The 12,788-nt window shown below is 46.2% G+C and overlaps 1 protein-coding gene across 2 annotated transcripts in view; it reads left to right on the top strand.

Annotated features, from left to right (window-relative positions):
• MAPKAP1 (MAPK associated protein 1) overlaps nucleotides 1-12,788 on the top strand; it is a 733,860-nt gene that overhangs the window by 641,284 nt on the left and 79,788 nt on the right. The window lies entirely within an intron of this gene.

Here is a 12,788-nt window from a genome sequence, read left to right as displayed (position 1 = left end):
GCTGCTGACGCTGTCGGGATCTTTTCTTGTTTGTAAAAGACACACAAGCTCGTTGTCAAGCAGTGTGTGTGTGGGGGGTGGGGCACGGGGACATTATCCAGCCCAAACAAGCCCCCCGACGTCCCTTTGGGTCCCAGAGCCCCACGGCCAGCCTGCATTGCTAATTTGCCCTGTTAATTTGATAGAAGCAGTCAGGTAGCCTCGGTGGAACATTCCATAGAAGTTCCTTCAGATAAACAGACGGCGGTGACATGAATTAAAGAGATGGAACAATGGGGGGGTCTAAACCAGAAATGACACCGAAAGTGGCGTCTGATTTATGGCCGTTCCGACGGCGGTTCTGGGCTTCCATGTATATTAGCGCCACAAATCTGGGCCCATTTAGCAGGGAGCGGCTGGTACATACATCACCGGCCCCTGCTCGCAGCCAAGGTCAGCCCCGCCGCATCCATCTCCTCGGCGGATGGCTAATTCCCGCCGTCCAGCCTCCGGGACCAGGGCCTCCCCCCTTCATCTTTTTTATCATGTAAAGTACACTTTCGCTTCTATTATTTTTATCTGTAAATGGTTACTGTACGGCTCATCCATTACTGGCGGTATCTCGGTGGGGCTGGCGTCCGCGCCGGCGCGAGCCCCTCCACGCTCCTGGACACTGGTGCGCCGCCCCGGCCCCGCCGGCCTGCACATTTGCATGTATTTGAACCCACAGTCTCAGGCTGCGACCTCTTGGCGTCGGTGAATTAAGCTGTCGTTCACTTTAGATTTCATTACCGTAGGAACCAAGACAAATGCGGCCTTGTAGGGTGACTACCAGATTTTGAGGACCTAAAACCGGGACAGGCTAGAAATAAATGTAGAACTAAAGCCTTTCGTCTTACTTCTATATCTGGACAGTCCCGGTTTTTGCGTACCCTTGTTAATATGTGCCTATATACAGTAGACTTGTAAGTGTGTATGTATATGGATACATAGATAGATAGATAGATAGATACACGCGCACACATTCAAGGCTCGCTCCCTTTAAAGGGCAGAGCAGGGTCACACTGGTGGCTAGCCTTTGTAGAAAGAGAAGGGAAATCCAGATAGAAAATGTGTCTCTTTAATGGATTTCCCTTCGCACTACACTTATCCTTGTGCAACAAGGGCTCCAGTGGTATGATCAATCTATGCACTTAACCAAAAATCCTGGACATTTCTCTGCTACACCCGGGCAGTACACAAAGACCAGGAATTTTTCTTAATTTGGGGGATAGTATTGGGACACCTGGACAATTCTCCTAATTGTCCGGGGAAATCTGGGACGTCTGGTCATCCCCTACTTGTAGGGGACGCCTTTTTATTTGTTTATTCTGTTTTTATCAATGCTGATTTTAATCGCTGTTCAGAAGTGCACCGGGCAGTGCCTGCTGTTTTCCCCGCCCCTCTCTTGTGCTGTGACAACAACACACACTTGCTACAGCCAAAGGTAGATGTTGGAACAATAACCTGCTTGTGTCAGTAACGGACCGCACTCAGCGAACATCAACTAGGAACAAGTGTCGGGGCCCAAAGTTTTGCTCAGAAGGCGGCGGCCGGCGCTACTGCATGTCGTTGCGCCAAATACCAAGGCTGCCTAGTGTTGATTCCACCTTAGGCCTCTTTAATCCACCCCAGACACTCCCTGACCCCCTGGTTCACTCTTGCAAGTCCCTGCTTTCGCACTTGGTTTTTCCGTCTTTCTCTTCCTCCGCCTTTTCCTCTTGTGTGTTTTTCCCTCTTTTGGTCTGGGTCAAAGTCTGAGGAGGAACAATAAGAGCTGGTCTCCAAAAAAGAGTGCAGGTGGCCTCCACCGACTCAAAATAAGCACTGACTATGACGCTAGGACTCGGTTGGCCTATATCATCCAATACCATCAATATATGTCAAATACATGAGCGTGGAAGGGTACCAGGAGTTGTTACTCAAAAGAGGTACTCCCTGGAGCTTGTCCTAATGGGTTCATGAGTGAGGTGGCGCTTGAGACCTGTGGCACCGTGATCTCGTTGGCCGCGTCCGGGCATACACCAGCGCTCACTCGAACAGCAGCAATAGTGAATTATGAAATCAGTGCTTCATTTGTGCTGCGGGGGCCCCAGTCCGGGGAATGGTACTCATTCTTGGGGCCCAGGACTTAGTTTTCCTTGTTACACTTTGACTCTTTCAAAGTGAAAGTAATGCAGAAAAATGGGATATAGACATATATGAAAGAGTGTCTAAAGGAAAAAGAAACACAAAAAGATGATGGACAGAATGCTGAACATTATCAAACATTCACCCCCAGTCACAGATCTGGGTTAAAAATATTGTTTTTTTGCTCACCATGCCACCCAGTTCAGTTCAGTTCAGTTCAAATAACTTTATTCGATTCAAAAAGAATCATAAAAGTATACTAATAAAATTTGTCAAATGTCAAATATCATACATTCAAATCACAAATGGTATTTCACAGATCATATTCACAATTCCAAAATTCACGGACAATAAACAATAAAAAACTATACATTGATGGGATAGATCGTTAAATAGTCCTGGTTATAGTCTCTCACACTGACCCCCCATGGTCACCGAAAAAAGTCTAAAGTGCAGTGCATTAAAATAAATTTCTCATCTCCAGATCACTAATATTATTTCATAATCACACAATAGTATCATAGAAAAAAATACACAATGTACAAAATATCATGTTAAAAAGACGTAAAATCAATAAAAAGATTAATAATTCATAACGATTCCTAGTCAAAAGTGCAGATTTAATAAAACTAAGAATAGAGCTACATATAGCAGCAGTTGACAATGATCTCAAGTACTCAAGGCCTTCCATATATGTACAAGGTCTAATATCCCTCAAAAGGGGTTTGATAAAACGATCTCTTGGGGCTTTGTAAAGTGAACAGAAGAGTACAATGTGCACTGTGCATTGTTGGGCTACATTATTACATGGGCAACGGGGCAGCCTCTCACACCAACCCCCTTGTTTAGGAAAAGCAGCCAAAAAGTGCAATATTTTCAACCAAAATCTGGTCAAATAGAAACGCCATTGTATGTGTGTGGTAAAAGACAAATAAAATTGTTGTTGTGATGTAACCACTTGATTAGATGTTAATGTTTCTTTCCCTTGCGATCCTACAATAGTACAATATGCATTCTTAATGACCTTCTTGTTCAGGTTAATAGAGGCCGGATTATCATAAAAACTCTCCAGCCCTATTTTATAGAAAGTTTCTTACACATAACGTAGCCAAGGTATCAAAATGGCCTTGTCGAGATTCATCCAATCCTTTAAAATTTCTTTTGAGAATGACAAATCCTCAGAGGTCCATATTTTTCCCCAAAGGAGCAAAGGGGACACATAAATTCTGTCCTTCATAGGTTGCAAGCCCACCTCTGTGTGGCAGAAAATATTTGGAGAACTATTGGGGATTGATAGTAGTCGCTTTAAAAATGTATTCTCCATAATTTGAATCTGTTCACTTTTATGGCATCCCCATACCCCGCCCCGTAAATCGCCACAGACAGACACTTCGAATTATACAAAGTCATCAAATCCCCTATTGGTTTTTGACCCAGTTTGCTAGCCAAATGGAAAAGGGCCTCTACAGATCTAGTTGTTTTTTGAATTTGAGTCTTTATCAGGTGATCCCAATTCAATGTTCTATTAAAAAGGTTTCCTAAATAATTAAAATGTGTGACTTTTTCAATGACCATGTTGTCCACAGTATATATACAGGTCTTAAATCTACCTGGACCACATGGCAGGGGTTTCATTGCATCACCCCTCATGAGCGAGGCTACCATGAATCCAGTGAGAGAGCACAGGAACCACGCCTGGGCAGACCCAGGGCAGTGACCGATCTGGGTTAAATCTATCGTTTTTTTTGCTCACCATGGCACCTCAGTTTAAACCCAGACATATGCAAATCAGTCTTGACCCTGCTTCCCATGGAAAAAGCAGCCTTGACAAAGCCTCCTCCACTTCCTCCAGGGAAAGCGATAGGCTAAGCTGCCACGAGGACTCAACATTCAAAGGAACATCATCCTCACAGTCATTTAATAATAAAATACCCTTCGGGTTAAATATCTTTGAATAGTGGGCCTCCCAAACTTCCCCGGTTATATGCGATACCATGCCACCCCTTTTTGGACCCAGCCATACGCAAAGCAGTCTTGGCCCTGCTTTTCATGGGAATAGTCCAGCCCGAACGTCCAAGGCTGGTCCTCCCAGGACTTGAGACAAGCATCCTGGGACTGGAGTTTCATTGTATCACCCCTCATGAGCCAGGCTACCTTGAATCCAGTGAGAGAGCACAGGAACCACGCCTGGGCAGACCCAGGGCAGTGACAGATCTGGGTTAAATCTATCGGTTTTTTGCTCACCATGGCACCTCAGTTTAAACCCAGCCATATGCAAATCAGTCTTGACCCTGCTTCCCATGGAAAAAGCAGCCTTGACAGCACTGGGCTAAAAATATATTTTTTTAAACCTTTAGGTCCTGAAAGTATTTTTAAAAATCTTTACAGCTTAAGCACTGCATAGAAGCCCTTCAGTCTGTGGCATCCGGTTATGTTCAAGAGCAGGGCTGTTGCTACCATTAGGCAATACTAGCCAGCCGCCTAGGGCGACAAACAGGGGAATTTTTTAAACATTTGAAATCAAACAGCGAAGAAATTGAGCAGATTAGGAGAATAGGGGAGGGGGCGGCATTTTTCAATTATTGCCTAGGGCGGCAAAACACCTAGAAACTGCCCTGTTCAAGAGCTTAGATATCTGGTTAAGATCTAGAGGCCTCATTCTCTGGCCATCAGTCTTGGTTTAAGAGGGCTGGATATCATGTTAGGACCATGAGGCCTCCCTCTCTGGACCTGCGGCTAGGACCAGGAACCTTAGGCAGGAACAAGAGACCGTGATTTTCAGCATGCGTTTAATGTCAGACGGTCTAGACATCCAACTTGGGTAAAGGGGCCTAGATCATTAGACATGTGTTTAGGATGAGGGAACCTAGGCATCGGGCTAGGCTCACAAGGTCTTACTCAGTGGCATCTGGTTAGGATAGTAGGTAGAGTTCTCTAGGCATCTGGTTAGGTGCAAGAGACCTTGCTCTCTGGACATTAGGTTAAGTTCAGGAGACATAGGAATCTGGTTAGCTTTGTCTCTAAGCACGCAGAGTAGATCACGAGTCCTAGCTCTGTGGACATCCAGTTAGGATTTGGAGTCCTAGCGCTGGTCATCCGCATAGTTAAGCTCAGGCGGCCCAGCTCCCTCTGGTCGCCCAGTTAGGGTCAGGATTAATCATTTTGGCCATCTAATTAGAATCAGGAGGGCTTTCTCTCTGCACATGAAGTTAGTATAAAGAGGTGCATCTCTTTAGGCATCCAGTAATGATCAGGAGACCTGGGCATCCTCCTGGGAAGAAGAGGTCTCAATCTGTGGGTATCCGCTTAGGATCAGGAGGCCTAGCCCCCTAGGCATCCAGGTAGGATCAGGAGGCCTAGCCCCCTAGGCATTCAGGTAGGATCAGGAGGCCTAGCTCTCAAGATATCCAGGTAGGATCAGGAGGCCTGGCTCTCTAGGCATCCAGGTAGGATTAAGAGACCTCAATGGGTCATCTGATTAAGTTAGTAGGGCTTGGTTTCTGGGCATGCGATTGACATCAGGAGCAGTGGTGGCTAGTGACTTTTGAAAGTAGTGTGGCGTAAAAGTTGGGAAGAGGGTTACATCCCAACCAAGCGAAGTAAGCGAGCCCGACTAACAATAGAGCATTTGTGGGTGTTCCTCTCAGTGAAAATGTGTAAAAGAGTGCCATTTCAATACAAAAATATTTTACAGCAATTAGACCTGGGTAGAGAATTAAAAAAACGTTATAGCTCCTGCCTCCTTAAATTGACCTACTTGAGTGCACAACTGTACCTTTTATAATTTGGGCGAGCACGCATCTCATTCCATGAGAAGCATCACAAAAACATTCATTAGGCACAGTTAAGAGTCACGTGATATGAGGAAATATGCAGGACATAGATTTGATAGGCAAAATGCGAAGCATCGGTTAGTGGCGTTCTACAACGCAGTGAGGTTGGCCTTCCAATGCATGTACCCTCAGTATAACTGGAACTTAAGGTGCTGTCGCCATCTGTTTATCAGACTCGTGGGCACGAGAGGCAATTCAGCGCATCTGAACAGGTTATGGACAATGGGGTGTGGGATGCACACATGATCAACCCCCCTGGAATCTGAACATGTTCTTGACATGGGGCTGCTGTGTCAAATGGTCTACTCCAAGTTCATCTGAGCCTGTCATGGACTTTGATGCAGGGGGGCAAAGCAGATTCAGCCAGCAGCATCAAGAGCCACTCACTTTACACCAGTCACCGCTCCCAAGAAATCTCCGTGGTCGGGCAGCTTTGTCAATGTACAAACAGAGGGTAGTGGCGGGTCTAAGGGAACATTTTAGAGTCCAGCGCTGATATATTCCCCAAAAATAACATCAAACCACAGAATATCCACGGGTCTATCAGACCTAGCGAAGATATGAAGAAAAGGAAAAAGATGCACAAATATAGACCTTAAGTATGTTTAGGGTGAAGAACCGGTAAAACCCACTTACTGGGTCTAGGCGGTAGGGGAACCGCCCAAGTCTTCCATACCTTCCATACTTAGTAAAAGGAGACACAGGAGCCTTCGTCTGCAGTAGGAACCCAGATTTATTCAATAGCCCGGGCTATGGAACAGAGTCCCAAGCTAGTCAGAGACAAGACAGAGGAGGCTGCTGCTTTACTCCGCTGCTTACAAGCCTTTTATACTTTTTCATTTCAGTCTTTTGGCTGTTAGTTCATTGTTCAATCAGGGCAGTGTTTGCAGTTGATAACCAGATCCAGACGACATTTGTAGATGGTGACCTGGTCAAGGCTTGGTACATAAATCATTGTTCACTCGGCTTGATCAAGGCTCAGACTTGCAGGTCATTGCTTAATCACCGTGATCAAAGCCCGGTCTTTCAGGTCATTGTTCAGATAACCTGATCACAGTGTCAAGGATGTTTACCAGGCTGGGAGCAGGAGATGGAAAACAAATTATTTACACAGGGTGTGAGTGTCTTGTGGCTTTCTGGTGAACTGCAAAGAACAGGGGGGGGTTGGGTGCGTGACAGTTCCTGGGCAGAAATGCAGGCTGCAAGGTGGTTTTTGTCGTGTCAGTTAGAATTTCCTCAGGCATCAGCAGAAACGACCAGGTGGGTCGTGTGGAAGTGTTTGACACGAGATGGCAATGAAAAAGCAATGGTGTCCCGGTACAAATGATGCCGATCAGAAGAATACTTTTCCTCAAGGGTGAATCCTTTAAAAGGACGGAATCCCATCACTCACTGAAGTGACATGCTTCATCATCTGGGATCTCCTCTTGGTTGCAAATCCTAGTGCAACCAAGGGATACAACCCCCTCACTGTGAGGGAGGAGCTCGGGATGTTTTAGGGTAAATGTCAGTTTGACGGATCACTAGAACCCTTCAGAAGTGAATACGTTAAAGTTAGTGAGAGTGATGGGCGCAGTGCATGTGTGTGAACAGTGAAGTGAAAATAAAATGGGCTAGCAGGAGAATTTTATTTTAAAAACAGTGCAGATGCAGTTTGTTAAAACAAGCATTTACAATGCAACGGTTTCGCCTTTGTAAAAGTTAGAGCTATTGGCATTGTAAATGACAAATTTTTTATTTATGTGTTGGTTTTGAAAACCTATAAATAAATGGCATTGTCATTTACAATGCCAATAGCTGGAAACAATTGTTTGTTTAATCTTGCCAATTATCAAGCCGATAATGTGTGGGCATCCCAAGGCATCTTCACCATCAATCAACCAGGATCAAATAAACATCTGCAAACAGTTGCGAACCTTCAATACATATACACAGGGTGTGATGTTTTACCTGGAGAGTTTGGCTGCTGAAAATAACTAGATTCTCTGGATGAAACTATGAGAAAAACATTTGGGAATCGATGCAGAAAACACTTATTACACGTATCTGTTACATTTCCTACCCCTAGAGTTACCAACGTCCAACATATAGGTAGCTCCACGGCAGGGGGAAATATTAGGCTGAAAACCACCCAACTGGGATTACCGCATTAAGTAACATTCCAGAACTTCTTCTATTCAGAAAAATGGTGTCAAACTGGTTATTTAAAAAACAGTTGCTTGCAGTGTTTAATTTTTGCCAGGTTTAATTAGTTCTCCAAAAATTTTTACATTTAGATTTTTCTAAATACGATTTGTTGTCCTATTTCTCTAGCTTTGAATTCGTCTAGCTGTGCCCCGCAATGTGTTGAGTATAAGAAATTCTAAAGCAAACAGTGTCAAGTAATTAAAACAATGGAAAGGTATCGAGTGCAAGAGCCAATATATAAAGCGGTGCTTTTTTGAGCAGGGGGTGTGGGTTGAGAATACACGTCCGTCTTTGAACTATGAAAGCTCTTAACATGTCAAGCTCAGGAATTGTACAACCAGCTCTCAAGCGCTTGTCTTTTCTGAGAAACTGGCCCTCATAAGACACTATACGGATTTACAGACCGAGAAAGAAAGAGAAATAAATTAAATACTCTTAAAGGGGTAATGCCTTGCGGTTCAACTGGGAGTTATCCTGCCCCTGTGCCATTGTTGCTGGTGAGGTAGCTCCGAGGATTGAGCACTTCCTGCAAATATCTGTGTGAAATCTACGGATCCAATATTCGAATCTCAGCCTTTCATCCTTTGGAGACTGAAGGAGCAACGAGCACTGTTTAGGGAGGGGATAATGGCATGTGCTTAAACCCGCAGGGGTAGCAAGCATATGACGTCACCACAATGGCATGTTTCTAGCACTAAAACCCGCAGGGGCACTGCATGACGTAACAACAATGGCGTGTTTCTAGCACTTAAACCCGCAGAGGTACTGCGGGTTTAAGTGCTAGAAACACGCCATTGTTGTGAAGTCGTGTGCTTGCTACCTCCTGCTGGTTTAAGTGCTAGAAACACGCCATTGTTGTGACATCATGTGCTTGCTACCCCTGCTGTTTTAAGTGCTAGAAACACGCCATTGTTGTGACGTCATGTGCTTGCTACCCCTGCGGGTTTTAGGTGCTAGAAACCCGCCATTGTCGTGACGTCATCCACACCCGGCTCTGACGTGCCTCTTCTGCTCTCTGGACTGCGGGCCAGCTCTGGGCCTTCTCGGCAAGGTTCCCCAGCACCCGGTTGGCGATGAACTTCTGGTGGGCGAACTCCTGCCGGCACTCGTGGCAGGAAAAGACCTTCTTGCCCTGCCAGACTTGGCGGATGCAGTCCCCGCAGCTTCTCCCCAGTCCTCCAGTCTATGCCAGGCTACCAGCCACACAGACAAGCTTCTCTCCAGTCCCCCAGTCTATGCCAGCCACACAGACAAGCTTCTCTCCAGTATCCCCGTCTATGCCAGCCACACAAACTTCTCTCCAGTACCCCCGCCCCTCCCCCGTCTATGCCAGCCACACAGACAAGCTTCTCTTGCTACCCCAGCCGAACCTGGCTACTCTCTGGCACTTTTGCTACGCCAGGCCAGCCTGGCTTCTCTCTAGCCACCCTTGCTGTGCCAGTTAGGGTGACTAGATTATATTTGCCCTGGCAGACCCTCCCTTGCCGGTCAGACAGACGAGCTTCCCTCTGGTATCTCTCGCGACGCCAGTCCAGCCTGGCTTCCCTCTTGCGTGTCTCTCGCTGTCTCCGTCCAGCTTTGCTTCTCTCCTCACGCATCACGTAGGCCCTGCCAGAAAGATACAGGTTTCGCTCAAATACTTCCTCATTTGTATTTTCCAGATGCAAAGTGGCTTTGGGTTATTTGTTAACCTGCTGTGAGAAGGAAACAGAAGTGGCGCAGAAAACCAACCTTTTGCCACGGAACGCTGCACTTCCCACACAGCAATGGCCTCGAGGGTGCCACCTCTGCTCAGCCCCCTCCTGCCTCCATTCCTCACTTGAGCTCCATTCATCACAGTTTCATAAAGGCAGCAAGGGCCCCAAAAAATCATGATACACATGATTTTAGAATGTCAGAGTCAAAGTGATCGAGTGGTGTTTGCCTATGTAGATGCTGTGCGTGGGGTTTCAAACAAACAAGCCGAGGTGCCTTGACAGCGGGAGGGGGGGCGGGAACGGGCACACGGACAGCGGGAGGGGGGCGGGAACGGGCACACGGACAGCGGGAGGGGGGGCGGGAACGGGCACACGAACAGCGGGAGGGGGGCTGGAACGGGCACACGGACAGCGGGAGGGGGGCGTGAACTGGCACACGCTGGTTTAAGACGGCACTGCGGAGCTTCTGAAGTAAGCTACCGCCCGGCCGCCATCTTCAGAGAAATGGCCAAAACAAACCTAAAATAAATAAACCACCGCCCACCGCCGCAATGACGTTCTAAAAGGGGCGGGATGAGTAAAAATCGCCGGAACACCCACGAATCTGCTCCCACAATGACTGACGCATCTCTGTTCCAATGGCTAGCCTCCATTTATGGAGCTAGCCAATGGAACAGAGAGGTGGGACAAAGCCCCAGACTGTTCTCAAAAGATTTCCCCTGTGCGAACGCTGCTGCGCAGCGGATCGCCAGGCGAAACCTAAAAATGACTGCATATGTCCATAAACAGGAACCCTGTATTTCTTGTACCTTTATGGTTTTATTAACCGAATAATGTGGTTTTGACCACATTTTGTCTTGCTCCACAGCCACACATTAATGGACATTAGAAGCGAACTGTCTCTATGCGCTACCTAGGTCCTACATATGTACATGGTCACAGATTGGCTTTTTTAAGTCTGGCTTGCGACCTGTTGTTAAGAGTTCTTTAAAATGGTCATTGAGTGGGCTTCGACTCCTCCCAGAGGAGGATCACTCTCTCAGGTAACCCATTTAATTTTTTTTTTTTGTTTTAGAGTTTTATATAGTGCGAACTAGATCCGAAGATATCGGGTATCAGAGCGCTTTACATAGCACCTGTTTCATTACATGAGGACACATTCATTTTTGTTCAGCATTTGGAGATTAAGTGATTTGCCCAGAATCACAGGATGTTGAGCGTCATTGCAGAGACTTGAACCCAGTTCCCCAGCTCCGACGTCGACCGCTCTAGCCGTAAGGCTACAATATCTTCATTGGCTGTTTAGTGTATTATTCCACTTGTATTGAAATGCAGGAGAAACTATTTTACATCTCGCAACTATACTGAACTATCGTTTATTTAATTATTGATGTTGCTGATGCATTGTCTAATTGTCTAATTTTTTTGCTTTGCTTTCTTACTGCAGCTGAGTTTTAAAAAATATTTGAGTCAGAACTCAAATATTGTAATCCAGACCTCTTCGCTATGCAATGCCTGTTTAAATAGTGGCCGCTTGAGTGACCTGATCACATTGTTCACTTATAGAAAGCAGTAACTTCCCATCCTTGTGTGTCGTTGTCAGTCCATCAGTTACACTGGAAAGCCACCTGAAGGAGCCTGTGGTGCCAGTTTACAGTGCTTGTAGCTACAGCAGCCTAGGGTCTGCAAGCATTGCCTGGTAGAAGATGCAATACACTGGGGAGGTACAGGCATGGAGCGTCCAGGCCAACATAACCCCCCTTTCTGTTAAAAACGTTTAATCTGCTCTACCCTTCATCACTGGCAGACCCTTCTACCCCTTGCAACTTTCTGAATACTGAACCTTTCATAAAATGTAACTCCTGACCTACAGTCATCAGCAGTCAATGTCCCCTGTTCCAGGAGTAAAACTCTGTGTTTTGGGAGGAGGCCTCCCATGCTCCCATGATGAAATAAACCCCTTTTACAAGGGTGTAAGGTAGAGCCATGGCTCAGACGTTAGGTGGAGATACCCCAGTGGTCCCTCATATCCTGCCCACTCATCCACCCTCTGGCAGTCCTTGGTATTGTGCTAGTATTTGCAGAGCGCTTTCTGTACCAAACATAGTGCGATGCCCACGGGTTTTAACAGCCCCGTAGCCCTCTTTGATCAGCCTGGTGTTGGATCGCCCATACCGGTGCACCCCGTTGTGTGAAGGAGTTTGCATAAGGTGGGGAGTTTGGTGGGTGGTGGGGGTTAAAGCATCAGTACCCATGTCCCTCGGTCTCGTCCCGTGTATGTGGGTTGAACCGCAAGCTCAGTTGTGCAGCCAGGTCCTGAGGGTTTTAGCCCATATCCATCTAGTACGTATTTCTTGCTCCTGTCATATCCAAACCAGCACGCAACCGCTGCCTGGTCCCATGTTACGCGCCATAACCTACTGCTTGTCCCGTAGTCCTCTCCACCTCCTCTAAACTTCAGTTTCTGACCACAATATTATTGTCGCCTTGGAAAGAACCTCACCATTCTGATGCTTGTGGCATGAGCTATGTTATATATAATTAAACAGCTGTTTATATCATGAATTTATCGGAAACATTTGAATGTTTTGAGGAATAATCTTTGCTTTTTCTTTGTAGTACAATTTTCTGAATTTAACTAGTTTGGTAGCAGCTGCAAGCAGCTTTGGCTGTCTGTTGGCTGGACTTTGGGATTTAAGACAGTACCTTGCTCATGATTGAAGCATTTTGCTATCTATCTCCATTGTCTCCTCTTGAGTGATTCAATGACTTACCTTGGTATTCTTTTGTTTGCCCTGCCCAGGAGGGTTTATGGCTCAGTGTTGTGATTGGTTGACTGTCTACCCCCACCAATCCTTCTTGTTATGTTTTTTAAAATATTTCCCCCACCTCTTTGTGGCTTCCTGCCACTCCATTCTTGTTA

Source organism: Lissotriton helveticus, chromosome 5_1 (genome assembly GCF_964261635.1).
Source record: "Lissotriton helveticus chromosome 5_1, aLisHel1.1, whole genome shotgun sequence".
Classification (NCBI taxonomy): Eukaryota; Metazoa; Chordata; class Amphibia; order Caudata; family Salamandridae; genus Lissotriton; species Lissotriton helveticus.
This window is presented reverse-complemented; position numbering and strand designations above follow the sequence as displayed.